The sequence below is a fragment of the Sturnira hondurensis genome, unplaced genomic scaffold (genome assembly GCF_014824575.4).
Source record: "Sturnira hondurensis isolate 20B ecotype Veracruz unplaced genomic scaffold, ASM1482457v3 Scaffold0016663, whole genome shotgun sequence".
Classification (NCBI taxonomy): Eukaryota; Metazoa; Chordata; class Mammalia; order Chiroptera; family Phyllostomidae; genus Sturnira; species Sturnira hondurensis.
This window is the reverse complement of record NW_028089294.1, coordinates 5,459,300-5,478,271: the sequence shown is the minus strand read 5'-3', so window position 1 is coordinate 5,478,271 and position 18,972 is coordinate 5,459,300.

Here is an 18,972-nt window from a genome sequence, read left to right as displayed (position 1 = left end):
ACTATATGTGTGTTCATTTTATTTCCCCAGCCAGAGCACATGTTTCTTAGGAGCAAGAAAAATTTTTAGAGAACTCATTAAATTTCAGAACTAATTGTAATATGAGAAAGAATAGTATAAAATTGTAAATTGTAGTAGTCTCCATTTGTTAGATTAGAAAAAATATCTGTTGATGATATGTCATTATGAATCATACCGTTTATTTTTCACACCAGTGTCAAAGTGTTTCTGTGTCCCTTTTTCAAATGAGGAAACTGAAGAAAAGAGGGGTCAGAAAACTTGCTAAAGTTATATAACCAGTAAGTAGTAGAGCTGGGACTTGAACCAAAGTCCTCCATCTTGAACTTCTAGACTCTTAAGAACTCATGTGTGTCTCTTCTGTACCCCACGGGGCACTCAGCACAAGGCAGATACGTAACTGGTGATCAGTAAATAATTGTGGGGTTGCTGAATCCCACACCACTATAAATTGCCCAGCTTAAAGGCTGAGGTTGAGTCAAATGACATGGCATGTTTTTTTTCACCCAGAAATACCCTTGGGCCCCTTTGAGTGCCCCAGGCTGTAGGAGCCAAGGATCTGGAGGTCCCCGCCTGGACCTGTTGGCACATGTCCCAGTCATGTGGTTGGCCAGGCGCCTGCAGTTCTCCTTTCTCATCCGAGAAGTCGACAGGCCCAGGCCCGGACTGGAAGCCCCCTTTACAAATACACTTCAGTTTGCATTCGCCCCCCAGCCAACAGACAGGGCCCTACAAACCACCCAGCAACACCAGCCAGGAAAAAGCCCTCACTTCTGGCCACAGGAACTTCACCAACACGTCAGCCTGTGCCTGAGGCGCCAGCTCTACCCACAGAACACCCAGAGGCAGTAACCCCAGCCAAGCCAGGTCTCATAGACTCACTGAATTTTATTTGCCCATCGAGGGCCTGGGACAAAATTGAAAAGCAAACACCTCATGCAGTTCAGTTGGTTATCTGAACCACAAGTGAGACCGGGCTTGTGTCCCTCTCCCTTGCCCCCACAGATCTGGGAATACATCTGTATGCGGCTCATTCAGGGCCAGGTACTTGGTGCTTCTGGTGATACCAGCTCTGAATTTGGTCACTTTGGCAACTTCACCTTTCCCACCGGCTGCGAATAAGTGCTTCCTTCTGCTCCCAACTTGGCCCCTGCCCTTTGTCCTCCTCACAGGAGCCCCTGTTTGGTTCCGCATCCACTAGCCCAGATCCCAGCTCTGGGGGAGCCCTTTGGTCCACTGACATGGCACTGCCGGGCCAGCTTCTCAAGCACCACTCTCAGCCCTCATGCTCTGTTTGTAAACCTTCAGAGACTCCCCAAGACTTTTGTGATAGATTTGGACCCAGAGCCTCTCTTAGAGCTCTTCTAAATGCCTCCTCCAAGTGCTACCAGCTGGCCCTTATTTTCCCCAGCTATCCCTTCTGTCTTACTGAGCTCTGCGTGTCCCCACGCACAGAAGACCCAATTTGACCTCATGGCCTTTGTTCACGTGGCTCTCCTCACCTAGAGTGCCCTTCTCTGTGCGCTGCTCTATCCTGAGCTTCTCATCCTCCAAGGCCCCCTTCGTGAGAAATCCTTTCCTGTGGGTAGTATTCTCTCTCTTTTCTAAAACTCTGCAACACTTCATTGTACCCTGTCTCGAATCGTTATTAGACTATGCCACAACAATCATTATAGAATAAATATGCTACATAATGAATAAATACTTCTCCTTGACCTGACAACCAGGGCCCCTGCTCAGGCCTCCATCTAGCCCCACCTTTCCCTATGAGGTGATGATTCTGTGGGACCACGTGAACCTGCCCATCTTGAGCTTGCATCTTTCTATACCCACTTTTAAAGCATGCTCCTATTACCAAGGGCCCCAGAATTCTTTGCCCAGACTTCTCGGCATCTATTTCCAAAGCCTGTGGAAGCCCCTTCCCTAGGACTGTCATTCAAAGGACAAGAGGAGGATGTTTGCTGGGAGGTGGGTTTGTGGGTGGAGCATGGACATGTGGGCTGGAGTGTTCCCCTGCATAGGCCCTTTGGTGGGAAGAGAAGGGGGTAGGCCTCTGCAGGCTGGAGTGTCCAGCTGCCCTTTAGTCCACCTGCTGGAGGGTGAAGCCAAGACAGAAGAGAGTAGAGTGAGATTTGGAGAGAGATTGGGCACAGATGACAGGGCTGAAACTCTGGAGCCAGCCTGTGCTTAGAGTTTTCAATGATCCAAACCAAAATACTTCTCTTCTTTGCTTAACTTCATTTAAGATGGGCTTCTGTCACTTGCAACCAAAACTGTTGAGTATATACAGTCATGATGACGAGGAAGAGGGGAAAGAGAAGGAGGAGGGTGGTGGTGGTGGTGGTAATGGTAGCTAACACTTACTGGATTACCTGTAAGTTCCAGGCACTCTGCTTTACCTATGTTAGCTCATTTATTCCTCCACCTACTTCATGAAGAAGTTGGTATTATTATCTAGTGTCCCAGGTGAGGAAAAAGAGATTCAGAAGAGATGAGTAACTTGCCCAAAGTCACACAACATTCAAACCCAAGTCTGTCTGACCCTGAGCCTGTGCTCTTACCTGCTAAGCTTTTTCTTTTTTAATTGTTCGCCAACACTGAGCTGGACCACAGGCTTGGAACTTAGCCTCTTCCAGTAAAAGGTATGGGTAGTGTGCAGTTAGTCACTCTGGGGAAACTAAGGCCCTGAAAGTGGAGTAAAGGTCAAAATGCACAAGATGCAACAAGATCAACCAGACCCCTAGCAATCCTTGTCATCAGAGAGGAGGAAAAGGAACAATGATTCTTCTCCAAAATGCATTCCTCGACACTTCTCCCTCTCTGCGCCGGGTCGAAGGCTTCTGCAGCACAGCTTGGGGAAAAAGGACAAAATTGTGTCTGGCAGTGTACCTCCTAACATCTCCACAGGGCTCAAGAGGTTATGCTTTCAAAGAATTTACAGAGTAGCTTAACTGCCATTGGGTTAAATCATTTTTAGATGAGCAAAGCCACATTATAGCACAGATGGTGGAGGGTGGTGGAGTACAAGTGTTCATCAAAAGTCGATATTGACATACACAGGATACCCCAGATACAGTGCATGGGAGAGCCCAGCACACACCCAGTGAGTGGCTAGAATTGTGCAGCTGAAGTCTGGTCTCTACAAGTAGAGGGAAGAGGTAAATCTTAAGAGGGCTTTGCTCATAAGTCTCCTACAACCACGACCACATGCATGCTTGTGAGATCCATCACCAGCTGTGTCCTCACTCAGGGAAAGCAGAGTAAGACCAAAACTAGCATGAGAATATGTATGTGGTGTGCAAAATGGCAGGACCGTCACAACAGGTTTATCGCTGCAGGCGTTGGGGAGCTGCTCAAGGCGACCCTAGCTCTGCCACACGTGAGAAATGCTCTCGCCCCATTGTCACAGCCACACCATCTTTATAGGAGACACAATGACCTTCCCACTGTCCAGTACTCAGTGCCACTCACCAAACGTTCATGGAGTATAAGGGCCTTCCCATTTTCAGGTACGGGCTTTTCAAAATCTTCCAGAAAGTTCAACAGTCATGGTGGAATGATCTCCGTGGGCTGAAGACTCCGTGGGAGGAAGACTCACTCAAGTTCAGGCTCCAAATCTAAACGCATTTTATTCCCTGCCTTTCTGTAGTAGGAAATATGGGGAGTAAGCAAGTACCTTTTCTACAGAGGGCCACTGTTTCCCAAAGCAGCACCCATACATCACGGAGCCTGAAATCTACCCCTTCCCACATGGAAGTGTTAGAATATTTCCTTCATTTGTTCGTATATTCATCAATATATGTGAGCAAACAAAGAAGTGAGTAGAACACATGGTCTTTTAAAGTGTACAATTTGGTGTTTTCATATATTTAGAGGGTTGTGCAACCACCACTCCTATCAAATCCCAGAATATTTTGTCCGTCTAATAAGAAACCCTGTACCCATGAGGGATCTCTATCCACTTCCACCCCCACCCCCAGCCTCTGAGAATCACTAATCTACTTTGTGTCTCTGTGGATCTGCCTGTCCTGAACACTTCACATAAATGGAATCATATGATATATGTATTTGGCTTCTTTCATTCAGTAAAATGATTCTGAAGTCTATCCACCTTGTAGCATATATCTGTATTTAATTCCTATTTGTGGCTAAATAATATTCCATTGTATAAATAGATATACCACATTTTGCTTATCCATTCTTCAACTGATGGACATAAGGGCTGTTTTCATTTTGGAGGCTATTATAAATAAGAAGACGGCTGCTTATGAACAAGTGTTTGTGTGGACATGTGTTTTCTTTTTCTTTTTTTTTTGGACATATGTTTTCAATTCTCTAATATATCTAGAAGTAGACTTATTGGGTTATATGTTTAATTTTTTGAGGAAGTGTCAAACTATTTTTGGCAAAGCAGCTGCATCATTTTACATTCCCACCCACAATGTACAAGAGTCCATTTCTCCACATCCTCATCCATACTGGTTATTGTCTGTCTTTTTGGCCACAGCCGTCCTGGATGGTATAAAGTGACATCGTTGTGGTTTTGATTTGCATTTCTTTAACGTTGTGGAGCATTTTTTCATGTGCTTATTGACCCTTTGTACTGCTTTTTTGGTGAACTGTCTATTCAAATCTTTTGCCCTTTTTAAAATGGGTTTGTCTTTTCATTGTTGAGTTGTACAAGTTTTTTCATTCTAGGTATAAGTCTCTCACAGATACATGACTTAGAAAAATTTTCTCCCAATCAGTGTGGGTTGTCTTTTCACTTTATTGATAGTGTTCTTTGAAGCGCAAATATTTTTAATTTTGTTGAAGTTCAGCTTACCTATCTTTTCTTTTGTAATTTGTGTTTATTGGTGTCATATCCAATATGTCAAGAAACTATTGCCTAACACAAGATCACGGAGGCTTAAGGTTAAGTTCTGTTTTCTTCTAAAAGTTTTATAGGTTTAGCTCTCACATTTAGATATTTGGTCTATGTTAGTTATCTTTCTGTGTGTTTTGAAGGTAAGGGTCCAAATTTCTTTCTTTGTATATGAATACACCATTGTCTAATACAATTTGTTGAAAAGACTATTATTTCCCCTCATTTAATTGTTTTAATGCCTTTGTCAAAAACCAAGTGAACAAAAATGAAAAGATTTATTTCTAGATTCTTTTTAAATTTTTTTATTTTAATTGTTGTTCAAGTACAGTTTTCTGCCTTTTACTCCCATCCCAGCCCACCCCCCCACCATCCCTCCCCACCTCCCTCCCATTTCCACCCCACCCCCTTGTTTTTGTCCATGTGTCCTTTATACTTGTTCCTGTAAACCCTTCCCCTCTTCCCCAGAAATTTCCTCCCCTCTCTCCTCTGGTCACTGTCAACCTGTTCTCTATTTTAGTGTCATTGGTCATATTTTGCTTGCTTGTTTGTTTTGTTGTTTAGATTTCTGTTAACAGTGATATCATATGGTATTTGTCTTTCACTGCCTGGCTTATTTCGCTCAGCATAATGCTCTCCAGTTCCATCCATGATGTTGCAAAGGGTAAGAGCTCCTTCTTTCTTTCTGCTGCATAGAATTCCATTGTGTAAATGTACCATAGTTTTTTGATCCAGTCATTTACCAGTGGGCAACTAGGTTGCTTCCAGCACTTGGTTATTATAAATTGTGCTGCTGTGAACATTGGAGTGCTTTGGATTGGTGTTTCAATCTTTTGGATTGGTGTTTCAGGATTCTTAGGATATAATCCTAGCAGTGGAATTGCTGGGTCAAAACCTATTCCATTGATCTCTACATCTATCTTTATGCCAATACTGTAGTCTCGATTTATGATACATTTTAAATTCAGAAAATGTGAGTCCTCCAAGTTTGTTCTTTTTCAAAATTGGTCTAGCTACACTGGGTCCCTTGAATTTCCACCTGAATTTTAAAATAAGCTTATCAACATCTACAAAGAAGCCAGCTGGGATTTGGGCAGAGATTGCATTTACTCCATATATCAATTCAGGGAGTACCACCATCTCACAATATTAAGTCTTCCAATCCATGAGAATGGGATGTCTTTTTTTTTCATTTATTCAATCTTCTTTTATTTCTTTCACTGATATTTTATAGTTTCCAGGGTACATGTCTTATTTAGTTAAATTTGTTCATAAGTATTTTATTCTTTTTGATGCTATTATAAATGGAATGGTTTTCTTAATTTTATTTTGGGATTTCTCATTGTCAGTGTTACAGAGATGTAACTGATTTTTGCATATTTATCTGGTATCCTGCAACCATGCTGAACTCATTTATTTGTTCTAATAGTTTATTATAGATTCCTTAGGGGGGTTTATATGCGAGATTATATCATGTGTAAATAAAGATAGTTATTTACTTTCCTGTTCCTGTTCCAACCTTGATGCCTTTTATTTCTTTTTCCTGCTCAGTTGCCCTGGCTAGACTATCCAGTACAATGTCGAAGAGAACTGGCAAAAGCAGACATTCTCATCTTAGCCTCGATCTTAAGCAGAAAGCATTCAGTCTTTCTGAAGCTTTCTTTCTTCTAACAGAAGCTGATGTTAGCTACCAGTTTTTATGAATGGCTATATTAGTTTTCTATGGCTACTGTAACTGATTATGACAAACTTGGTGGCTTAAAACAACACAAATGCACCACCTCCCAGTTCTGTAGTTTGGAAGTCCAACAGGGGCTTCACTGGGCTAAAACCAAGATGCTGGAGGGCTGTGTTCCTTCTGCAGACCCTAGGGGACGCATCCTTATCTTTTCCAGTTCCTATAGGCCATTCGTATTCCGTGGCTCTGACCCCTTTCCTTCATTTTCAAAGCCAGCAACATGGCACCTCTCTCACCTTCCTTCCATAGGCACATCTTTCTCTGGCTAAATACAGCTGGAATGTTCCTCAATGTTAAGGATTCAGGTGATTAGACTGGTCCCACGTTAAGGTCCTTAAATTTAGTCACATCTGCAAAGTCTCTTTTTCACCTAAGGTAACATATTTACAGGTCCAAGGATTAGGATGTGGATAGCTATGGGAGAGGGGGGGTGCTTTTATTCTGCCCACCACATTTCACTCTCTAGACCCTAGAGATTTATGTCTGTCCCATATGCAAAATACATTTATCCCGAAATTCTCAACCCATTACTATATCAAAAATTCCAACACCTCACCTATATCTCATCAGTTCAAGAGTTCCAAATTCTATCCCCTGAATCGTCACTAAGTATGGGTGACACTCAGTCCAATCTATCCCTGAGCACAGGTCCTTTCCACGTGGACCAGTGAAACTAATAAACAAGTTACGTGCTCCAAAAATAAAGGTAAGACAGGCATTAGATATTTTGGTTCACAAAGGGAAGAAATGGAAAGGAAAAAGAGTCGCCGGTCCCCCCAAATGTACCTACCCAGCCCGACAAACTCCATGGGGTTTCGAGGTCTGGAACTAATTTTCCAGGGCCCTCATTTCCAACCACTGGGCCCGTGGCTGCACCCTCTGGGCCCGAGGCTCCATTTCTGAGACATCCCATCTTTCTCATGAAAGGTAACGTGTGTTTGCAGCTGGATAGTTTTATCAGCCTGTTTCCTGCCTGCAGAAATTTGAGGGTCCGACAGCTTGCTTTCATTTTGTTCTCTCTTTGTCCCTTTCAGTCCAAGCTGGCAGTGTTTCTGCTAATATAAAATTCTTAAGAATCTGTTGTTCTCCCATCAGACAAGAGGTCCCTCCACAGATTCTTCCTAAATAATCCCATCTCTATTCTTGTCTTCTGATGACACAGCTGAATGTATTTACATGTCAGACTTGTAATCTCTAAGAGCCTGTTGTGTAACTGAATTCTCTAACTTTTTTCTTTTTCTGAGGTATTGGCAAGAGGTCATCCAGCTCCACCCTTAGCTTTCATCCTATAGCACATTTTTCTAGGAGTGAATCTCATATACAGAGATTTTTGCAATTTAGATAAGCTGAGTTTCCCAAATCATTAAGTCCTAAATGTTTTTTGAAGTTCTTGCTCCAATTTATCTTCTTTCTCCTACATTTCACTATAAACGGCAAGAAAAACGAGGCCACACCTTCAACACTTCACTTGGAAATTTCAGCTCCATGTTGCATTTCACCATTTACCAGTCCTGCTTTCCCCATAACTGCAGGAAAAATTGTGCTAAGCTTTCTGCCACTATGTAACCAGAACCCCCTTTCCTCCAGTTTCCAATAACATGTTCCTCATTTCCTCTGGAGCCTTCAACAGCAGCACCTTTAACACCCATATTTCTACTAACAATCTGTTCATGGTGATTTAGGTATAATCTACGGCAATTTATGTTTTCTCTACTGTGCTTCTCATTTCCTTCTGAGTCCTCATTAGCGGAGTTATTAGCATCAGGTCTCTACTAACAGTCTGTTCAAGACAATCTAGGCTTTTTCTATCATGCTTCTTGACCTTCTTCCAGCCTCTGCTCATGGCCCAATTTCAAAGCTACATCCACATCTTCAGGTCTGGGCTTCAGCAGCACCCCATGTCCAGGGTCCAAAATCTGAACTGGTTTTCTGCTAGTATTACTGGGTTAACAGGTTAAGGAAGTTCCCTTCTATTCCTAATTTGTTGAGTCTTTTTAAAATGAAAAATTGTTCGATTTTGTCAAGTACCTTTGCTGTGCCTCTTGAGATGATTATGTGGTTTGGAGTCTGTCGACTTTGAAAGAGTGTGGAGAGAAGTAGTCATAGAAGGGAAACCAGGTGATCGTGTGCGGTGTTATTGAAGCCGGTACAAGGGAGGGTTTCAGGGAGGGAGTGTCCAGGGTATCAGTACTCTGGAGAGGTAAGGTAAGATGAGAACTAGAAAGTGCTCTTTTTTTATTGAGGCAAAATTGGTATATAACATTATATAAGTTTACAACAGTATAATTTGGCATCTGTGTTCTCCACAAAGTGGTCATCCCCAAAGTCTGGTGATCGTCCTTCACCATACAGTTGACCCCATCCACCCCATTGTTGACCCCCCGCTCCCTTTTCACTCTGGTAACCGCTGATCTGTTCTCTGTATCTACCAGTGGTTTTTGTTTTATTTTGTTTTTTAGACTCCACATGTGAGTGAAGTCACATGGTATTTGTCTCTGACTTATTTCACTTAGCATAATACCCTCCAGGTCCATCCTTGTTGCTGCAAAAGGCAAGTTTTTTTTTGTTTCTTTGTTGCTGTGTAATATTCCATTGTGCGTGTGTGTGTGTGTGTGTGTGTGTGTAATCTCACTGCTTTTTATCCATTTGTTTATCAGTAGACACTTAGGTTGTTTCCATATCTTAGCTGTTGTAGATATGCTGCAGTGAACATAGGGATGCATATATCGTTTTGAATTAGTGTATTTATGTTTTTTAAATAAATATACAACATTTGAATATGTTATTTTTATTCTTAATTTTCGAGGACCCTCCATCCTGTTTTCTATAGTGGCTGCACCAATATGCAAACAGTGTATGAGAGTCCCCTTTTCTCCACATCCTTTCCAATATTTGTTGCCCTCTGTCTTTTTGATAATAGCCATTCTATCAGGTGTGAGGTCTTACTGCATTGTGGCTTTGGTCTGCACTTCCCTGATAGTAAAGTTGAACAACTTTCTGTGTGCCTGTTGGACATCTGTGTGTCTTTTTCGGAGAAATGTCTACAGATGCAAGTCCTCTGCCAACTTTTTAATTAGGTTGTTTGTTTTGTTGTTGTTGTTGAACTGAACAACGTCCCTTCTCTCTCACTGGTTCTGTGGAGGTTGTCGATCAGCCTGTGGCTCACTGTTGGGGAGGGGGCATGAGAAGAGACGAAAGACCGTGAGAGTCGGGAGGCGTTTCCTGGATTTCGGGGAATCTGGGGTGTAAGCTAGGGGACAGTGATTACACTGAGGTGGTTGGCCACAAGAGAGCGGACTGGGCCTTTTCATAGTAGGTTTTGGATACATTTTGGCCAAAGCAGGAAGAGCTAGAATGGTGTCCTCAGTGTCACACTTCTGGGATCCTAGAATAAAATCCTCAAGCTTTTTCTGGAGTTAAGAACGGACATTTCCAGGTCTCAAGGTCAGGGACGAGTTGTCACCTTTTGTGAAGACATGGCGGGCTCACACCTGCCTCCACCCGAGAACAAGACCGACTGCACTGAGAGGTTATCACCCCGTGACAACTACCCAGGCTTGGCCCCCACAGCTAAAGATGGGCCAAAATTCACTTACGGTACCTAGTGTTTTGATGACTCTTTAAAATGTGAAGCTTTTTTTTTTTTCAATGGGGAGGGATGGATCCCCAGCCTCGGGGAGCAGCATCTCCAGTCAGCAGCAGCATTGTCAGCCATACTGGAAAGAGGCCAGCTCCATGGGACCCCCAGGCTCGGCCTTCTGCTCCATTCTTGGATAGGACCTCCCCCTCGACAGAACCGGGGTGTTCATCTATGGTGCTCGTTTCCCTTTACCTGGCAGCCTTGTGTGATTGAACATTTCCCTGGGATATTTATGTGAGAAACCAAAGAAAATACTCCAGGGTCGTTTTTAATAAGTGCCAATCCCTCCTAGGCTATCTGCAGCCATAAACATTTATGTCTAATATCCCAAAGAAAATGCTGCTGCAGCCTGATGTGGGGGCGACAGTGCACAGATTAGTCTAAACAAAAACACGGGGGTGACAGTTCGCTTCTTTCTGCATGAAGCTGCGTTCACTCATTTTTGACATAAAAGTGCAATTTGCATATTCTTTCAAGTCTGTTTAGCTGCAAACACATGTGTGTTTAGGGCACAGAAATTTAAAATTTGTAAATTATTCAGAAACTACTGCCAAATCGTAATCAAGTGGTAGGAAAAACATTCTATACTCAATAGTTGTATGTTCAGAGGGGAACTTTTCTCAGGCTGGGGAAACGTTTTTAAATACACTGGTGCTTAATCAACTCAGAAAAAACAGGGGGAGAAATGTTTACTTTGTTAGGAACAATTTAATATAGAAGTTGGGGTTTCTTTTTCTGTTTATTGAACATGGCAGAACGGAATGATTTTAGTGTTGTGACATTAAATAAATAAGGTGCCTTCCTAGAGAAAACTAAACATTGTGATTAAGCTAAAATGGGGATTTCTAATGCCTCTCTAAAAGTGATTTTAAGCCCAGAATGGTAATTACTAGAAAGCAATCCAAGGTAATTTAATGCATGTATACTACACCTTGCAGATTGTAACATTCAGCATGTATTCCTTGCATATCATTTTGATGTCTACAACATCCTCATTTCTTCTTTTATTTAGTGCATCTAGCAAATGTTATTCTGGGGGCCTAGTTTATACTGGGCACCTTAGGGTCCAGCATAAAGTAGTTTATGCAGATTGAGATGTACACAGGCAGGTGAGTAAATTCGTGTGAGAGGTGGAAGGCTGGCAGACACTGGCGGGGGTGATGAGTGTGGACAGAGGGTTAGATGGAGGGGCGATGAGGAGAGGGACCACTTTCACTTCCCTGCCAGAGCTGATGGTGGATTGAAGCTCACTGACGCTCTACATGAATTAGGCATTTCTTCCACGACTGTAACTGTACAATGCTCACACACACAGATTGAGGCAACCAAATTCATCTTTTAAAAAGTGTCAAATTCAGTCCACCCAATATCCACTTCTCCTGTTTGACTGTTACTATGGCAACCTGGAGAAGTGGGATCAAAGTGGTGTGGGGCGAGAGATTGTGGTGGGCATTTCTGAAAACAGTCTACTATAAATGAAAACATTCCTTTACTGGGACCAAGCTGTAAATGGAAAACCAGATTATTTATGCATCAGACAGAAAATAGCAAATACATTAAAAGTTCAACAGGGTGAATTGTCAAAGGTAAGTGAACCCTGGGGCTGACTCCTCTCATCCATGATTCTACTCATTCCCTCCTTTCGTTGATTCACGCATTCACTCATCCAAGGAACATCAATGAACACTGAACTGTCAAGGTGCAGAGCAGAAACAGAAGACAGAAACCTTGCCCTTATCTTGCCTGTGCGTAGGTGGATAAATACAGAGAAAATTGCTTCCCAAAAAGTCCCAAAATGTCAAGAGGCAAAATTTGTCATGACATAAGCAAAGTTTGTTTTGAGAAACTTTGCATTTGAGCTCTTTTTAAAATTTTTTATTTATTTGTTTTTAGAGAGAGCAGAAGGGAGGGAGAAGGAGGGGAAGAAAAACATCATTCTGTGAGAGAAACATCAATCCATTGCTTCTTTCACATCCCCAGCTGGGGACCTGGCTCGTGCAACCCAGGCATGTGTGCAGACTGGGAATCGAACCAATGACCTTTTGGTTCACAGGCCAACACTCAATCCACTGAGCCACACCAGGCAGGGGTGCATTCAAGTTCTTGAGCATTTTATGGTGATTTAACAAAAATTTCCTTCAGGCAAAGTTTTCTTACATTTTCTAAGAAGGTGATTCACCATGTGGTTGTTGGGATGCATATTTATTATGCATGGGTGTTGTATACAGTTTTCTTCATGTAAACATTTAATATCAATAGGGGCGTTCAGTGAGAAATCATATTTACATCATTGCTTCAATTAAATTATCCAATATTCTTTCCAACTAAGCCCTTCTTGTTCTGACACTTTTTAGGGCTCAGTTTACATATGACTTGAATTAGGACCATCAGTCCACAGAGAGATTATTTGGAAGAACTTTCAAAAGGAAAAATAAATAAAAAGCCATAAAAAGGAAGAAGTAAAACCCTTTATTTGCAGCTGCCATGATTAGAAATTCCAAAATAATCTGTAACAAAGTATTAGAATAAATGACTTAATAAATAATAAAAATTCAATCTATAAAATTATATTTCTTTCTTTAATTATATTTTATTGATTATGCTGTTACAGTTGTCCTGATATTTCCCTTTTGCCCCCCTCCACCCAGAACCCCTCACTCCCTCAGACAATCCCCCCACCATTGTCCATGTTCACGGGTCATGCATATAAGTTCTTTGGCTATTCTATTTCCTATACTGTACTTCACATCACAATGGCTGTTCTGTAACTATCTATTTGTACTTCTTAATCCCCTCACCTCTTCACCCATTCCCCCATTCCTCTCTCTCACCTGGCAACTATCAAAACACTCTCCGTATCTAAGATTCCCTGTTCTTACTCACTTAGTTTGTTTTTTCAGATTCAGTTGTTGATGATATATATTTTTGCCATTTTATTATTCACATAATAAAGTTTTGATCTTCTTCTTAAATAAGTCTCTTTAACATTTCACATAATAATGGTTTGGTAATGATGAACTCCTTTAGTTTTTTCTTGTCTGGGAAGCTCTTTAGTGCCCTTCAATTCTAAATCACAGGTTTGCCGGGTGAAGCAATCTTCACTGTAGGTCTCTGCTTTTCATGACTTTGAATATTTCTTGCCAGTACCTTTTAGCCTGCAAAGTTTCTTTTGAGAAATCAGCTGATGGTCTTATGGGGAGTCCCCTCTAGGTAACTGGCTCCTTTTCTCTTGCTGCTTTTAAGGTTCTTTCTTTGTCTTTAAACTTTGGCATTTTAATTATGATGTGTCTTGGAGTGGGTCTCTTTGCAACCATTTAGTTTGGGCTTCTCTGCGCTTTCTGAACTTATGTGTCCATTTCCTTCATCAAATTAGGAAAGTTTTCTTTCATTTTTTTCCAATAGATTTTCAATTTCTTGATCTTTCTCTTCTCTCCTGGCACCCTTAATGGTGTGAATGTTGGACCTCTTGAAGTTGTCCCAGAGACTGCTTACACTATCCTCATGTTTTTGGATTTTTTTTTCTTCTTGTTTGTTCTGACTTGTTGTTTATTGAACTCTTACGTTCCAAATCATTGATTTTATTCTCAGCTTCACTCTACTGTTATTTCCCTGTAAACTGATCTTTATTTTAAGTAGTATATCCTTTTTTGACTGGATCATTTTTATTCTACCGAGCTCCTCACTAAGTGAGCAAACCAGTGTTTTGAACTCTGCATTTGATAGATTGCCTATCACCATTTTCTTTGGTTCTTTTTCTGGAGTCTTGATATGTTCTTTCATTGGGGCCATGTTTCTTTATCTCCTCATTTTGGCAGCATCCCTGTGTTTGTTTCTATGTGTTAGGTAGAGCTGCTTTGACTCTGTGACTCAGTAGTGTGCCCTAATATAATAAATGTCCTGTAGCATCCTGTGGCACAGCCTCTCTTACCACCCAAGTTGGGTATTTGACGTGTGCCTTCCATGTGGGCTGAGTACACCCTCTTCTTGTAGTTGAGCTTTGGTTGCTGTTGGCAGATCAATGGGAGGGATGTAACCAGGCTAGTAGATTGCAAGGATTGGCTCTGACCACTTACCACCAATTCCACCCTCCACAGAGGATCAGCTGTGCAGGGGCAGGGTGGTGGTGCTCTGATGTGGTCTATTGCTATCTACTGGGTGCACTGGCCCTGGGGTGTCATGGGTAGTACAGGCCAAGGTCAGCTCCCATCTGCATTTTGCCCAGGGACACCCTGCCTGAGCTATAAAGCAATCTGAGATGGCCGCTACTTATGCTGGGCTTGGAGATTGCCAAGCAAAGCCAAGCTGTGAATCTAAGCTGGCTACTGCAAGTGCCGGGCCTGGGGCTCACTGAAGCCAGCTGTTGCTTATTTGAGAGGATTTAGGAAGTTGTGCAGTATGAGCCAAGAACAGCCATTCATATGGAAAATCAGCTTGGGTGGGCCCATAAGTTGGGTGGGCCCATAAATTGGGTGGGGCAAGAGTCTCTGGAGATCTCCAAGGCAGGTCAAACAGTGTTAGCCCAATTGATGGAGTCTCAGATATAGCACCAGCCTGCCAGCTGTATTGCTCTGTGGGGAGAGGGTTTAGAAAAGGAACAATGGCTTCTGCTTGCCTTGATGCCAGACTCTTCAGTTCCTGCCTGAATGTCACTGGTACCTTTCAAGCTACTACTCCAGTGCTGGAGCTCAGAGAGGGTGAATCTTAGTAGATGAGTCCATGTGTGGGTTCTTTAGGAGGAATTGCTTGGGGCTCCAGAAGTTTTTCCTACTGACTCAATTCACGCTGCTTTTTTCAACAAGAAAGTGTGGGGACTTATCTTCCTGACACTGGAATCCTGGGCTGGGGAGCCTAGTGAGCAGCTGGAACTACTGAGGATGCCAGGGTATATCTCTCAAGAATTTTCATCCATATGGGTGGTGGACCAGCCCATTCTGCATCTGCGCCCCTCTTACCAGTCTGGGTGTATGTGGTTTCTTTAATTCCACAGTTGGCAGGCTTCCATTCAACTCAATTTCTGATGGTTCTGAGTGGTGGTTATTCTATTGTTTACTTGTAATTTTTATGTGGTTGTGCAAAGAGGCAGGCCATATCTGCCTATGCTGTCATCTTGACCAGAAGTCTAAAATTATATTTCTATAAAAGAGCCATGAAATGGAAAATCAAAATTTTAAAACACTATAGCATTAAAAATATAAAATATTTAGTGATAAATTTAACAAAATACGTGTAAGACTTATATACTGAAAACATAATAAATTGCTAGGAGAAATTTTAAATAAGCTAAATAAATGACACATACATTCTCTTAGGTCAAATGATGCAATATTTTTAATGCATTGATTTTCCTTTAATAATATATAAATACAGCAAAATCAGCAGTTCTGGCCAAGATGGAGGCATCGGTAGAAACCCTTCTCTTCCTTGCACAACTAAAAGGAGGATGACAACAAATCTAAAATCAATAAACAACCAGAAGGCCAGAAAATCAAACTGCATGGAATTCCAACAATCAAGGAATTAAAGAAAAAATCAATCAGGACAACCAGACGGGCAAGGCAGTGGACCACACTGCGGCTGGCAGAGAAAAATCCCATCAGACCTTGGAGGCGGGGCTGACTGCTGCAAGGTGGTGGGCTGCTCTGGCTGCATGGGTGGGACTGACTTAAGGGGAAACAGACTCAGAGCTGATACAGTGGTTGCTACATTGGGAGAAACTCCCAGTCTCACACAAGAGTCCCACGGAAAGTGCACGGGGGACAAACAGGGGAGCTGCATTGTTCCCCCTCTGGTGCCTCCCCCAGAGGCAGCGCTTCAGCTCAGCAAAGAGGGTTGCCCTGGTGGGTGAACACCTAAGGCCCTGCCCCCTTTGTCCTGCCACCTTATCAGGTGTGCCGAGACAAAGAAATATGGCCCAAATGAAAGAACAGAGCAAGACTTCAGAAGGAGAACTAAACGATGAGGAGATAGCCAACCTATCTGATGGAGAATTTAAAGCCCTGGCAATCAAAATGCTCACAGATCTGACTGAGCATGGTCGAAAACTGAAAAAACAAATGAAAGATACCCCAGATGAAATAAAGCAAAATATTCAGGGAATCAACAGTGACAGGAAGGTAACCAGAACTCAGAAGAACAATCTGGAATAAAAGGAAAAAATAAACATTCAACAGGAACAGAATGAGGAAATGAGAATTCAAAAAAGTTAAGAAGGTCTTACAAATGCCTGGGACAACCTGAAATGTCCCAATATCCAAATTATAGGGATGCCAGAAGGAGAAGAATAACAGCAAGAAATTGAAAACTTATTTGAACAAATAATGAAGGAAAACTTCCCCAATCTGGTGAAGGAAATAGTCTTCCAGGAAGTCCAGGAAGCCCAGAGAGCCCCAAAGAAGTGGGACCCAAAGAGGAACACACTAAGGCACATCATCATTAAGTTGCCCAAGATTAAATATAAAGAGAAAATCCTAAAAGAAGCGAGGGGAAAGAAGACAGTTGCCTACAAAGGAATGCCCATTGGCTACCAGCTGATTTCTCAAAAGAAACCTTGCAAGCAAGAAGGGGCTGGAAACATGTATTTGAAGTCATGAAAGGCAAGGACCTATATTCAAGATTGCCCTATCCAGCAAAGCTATCATTTAGAAGGAAAGGGCAGATAAAGTGCTTCCCAGATAAGGTCAAGTTAAAAAAGTTCATCATCCCCAAAAGCCGTTATTAAATAAAATGTTAAAGGGACTTATCTAAGAAAAAGAAGATAAAAAATGTGAACAGTAAAATAACAACAAACACAACTATCAACAAATGAACCTAAAAGAAAAGAAAAACAACAAAAACTAAGCAGACAACCAGAACAGGAACAGAATCAGAGAAATGGACATCACATGGAGAGATTTCAGTGGGGAGTGGGAAGGAAGGAATAGCAGGGGAAAAGATACAGGGAAGAAGAGGCATAATTAGTAAACATAAAATACATGAAGAGAGATAAAAATGGTATAAAAAACAGAGGACTCAAAGAACTTATATGTACAGCCCATGGACTTGAACTAAGGTGGGGGGAATGCTGGAGGGTTGGGGGGGGCAGGATGGAGGGGGGACGAAGGGAGTAAAAATTGGGAAATCTGTAATAGCATAATCAGTAAAAATGCTTTACAAATCATAAACCCAAAATTTTATAGTTGTTGAACTCAGTAAATTGACCCTAAATCTTACAAGGAAATGCAAGAGACCCAGAATAGCTAAGATGATCTTGCAAAAGTGGAGAGCGTGGTGACAGTGTAGATAAACAAACCAATGTTCCAAAACGAAGCCCAGAAATACACCCACTCATATGCTCACCTGATTCACAAGGAAAGCACCAATGCAGTTCAGTGGAGGTAAGAATGAGCTTTTCAACACCTTGTGCTGAAGCTTAGATATCCACAATGGGGGAAAAAATTAAGAGTGAACCCTTACCTCACACACGGCACAGAAATTAATTTGAGACTGAACACAGATGGAACTATTATAGGTAAAACAATAAGGTTTCTAGAAGCAAACAGAGGAGAATATGTTCATGACCTTGGAGTAAGATGGTATTTCTTAAACAGAATGTGAGAAGGTAATAGCCCTAAGTGAAAATTAGTTGATCAATTGAACTTGAGTAAAATAGAAGATTTTTCTTCATTAATGGAAATTATAACAGAATAAAACATCAAGCCCCAGACAAATATCTTTGAGCAGGACAGAGGATTCATATCTGGAGCACCTGAAAAACTCTTACAAATCAGTAAGAAAAGTCCAACCACCCAATTTAAAAATCTGTCAAAATGTTGAACTGGCACTTACAAGAAGAGAATATCAAAATGGCCAATAAGCATAAGAAAAGGCGTGGAACCCTATTACTTATCAAGTAAATGCAAATCGAAACCATAATGAGATGCCACTCTACGTGCTCAGACTGACCAAAATTAAAAAGATTTGCAACACCAAATGTTGGTCAGAATTTGAAGCAACTACATTTGTTCTCAAATATTGATGGTGGGAATGTAAAATGGTGTAACCACTTTTGAATATTATTTGTGCCTATTAAACACGTGCATATTCTGCAACCACAGAATAGTGTGCCTATGTTCACAAAAAGACACGTACTAGAATGTTCATAATGAGCTAGTTTTATTCATAATAGCCAAAAACTAGAAACAACCCAAAGACCTGCCAACAAGAGAATGGATAACTTGATGAAGGTGTATACATGAATATTTGTATGTATGTGGGCACACGCAGATATATGCATACACGCCTATGGACATACATGTACAATGGGATATTATGAAGCAATAAAAATGTCCAGACCACTGATAAGAACAACAAAGTGGGTGAACCTCAAAATGCCATTTTTGAGTGGAAGAATTAGGGCACTGAAGTGCACTCTGCATGATCTGATTTATACCGAATTCACAAGCAGACTAAACTACTTCCTGCTGATAGAAATATGAATAATTGTTACCTTGGAGCTTGATGTAGTTGGAGAAGACACCCAAAGGAATCGTTTAGGTAGTGGAAAGGTGCCATATCTTGACCTTGGTGTATGTACAATTATGTAAAAACTCATCAAGATAAACACTGAAGATTAGTATACACACTTTATGCATGTTACACCTCAATAAAACTAGTTAACTAAAAAGAAAGGAAAGAAAACATTTGATTATGATACCACTTTCATGAGCTTTTTAA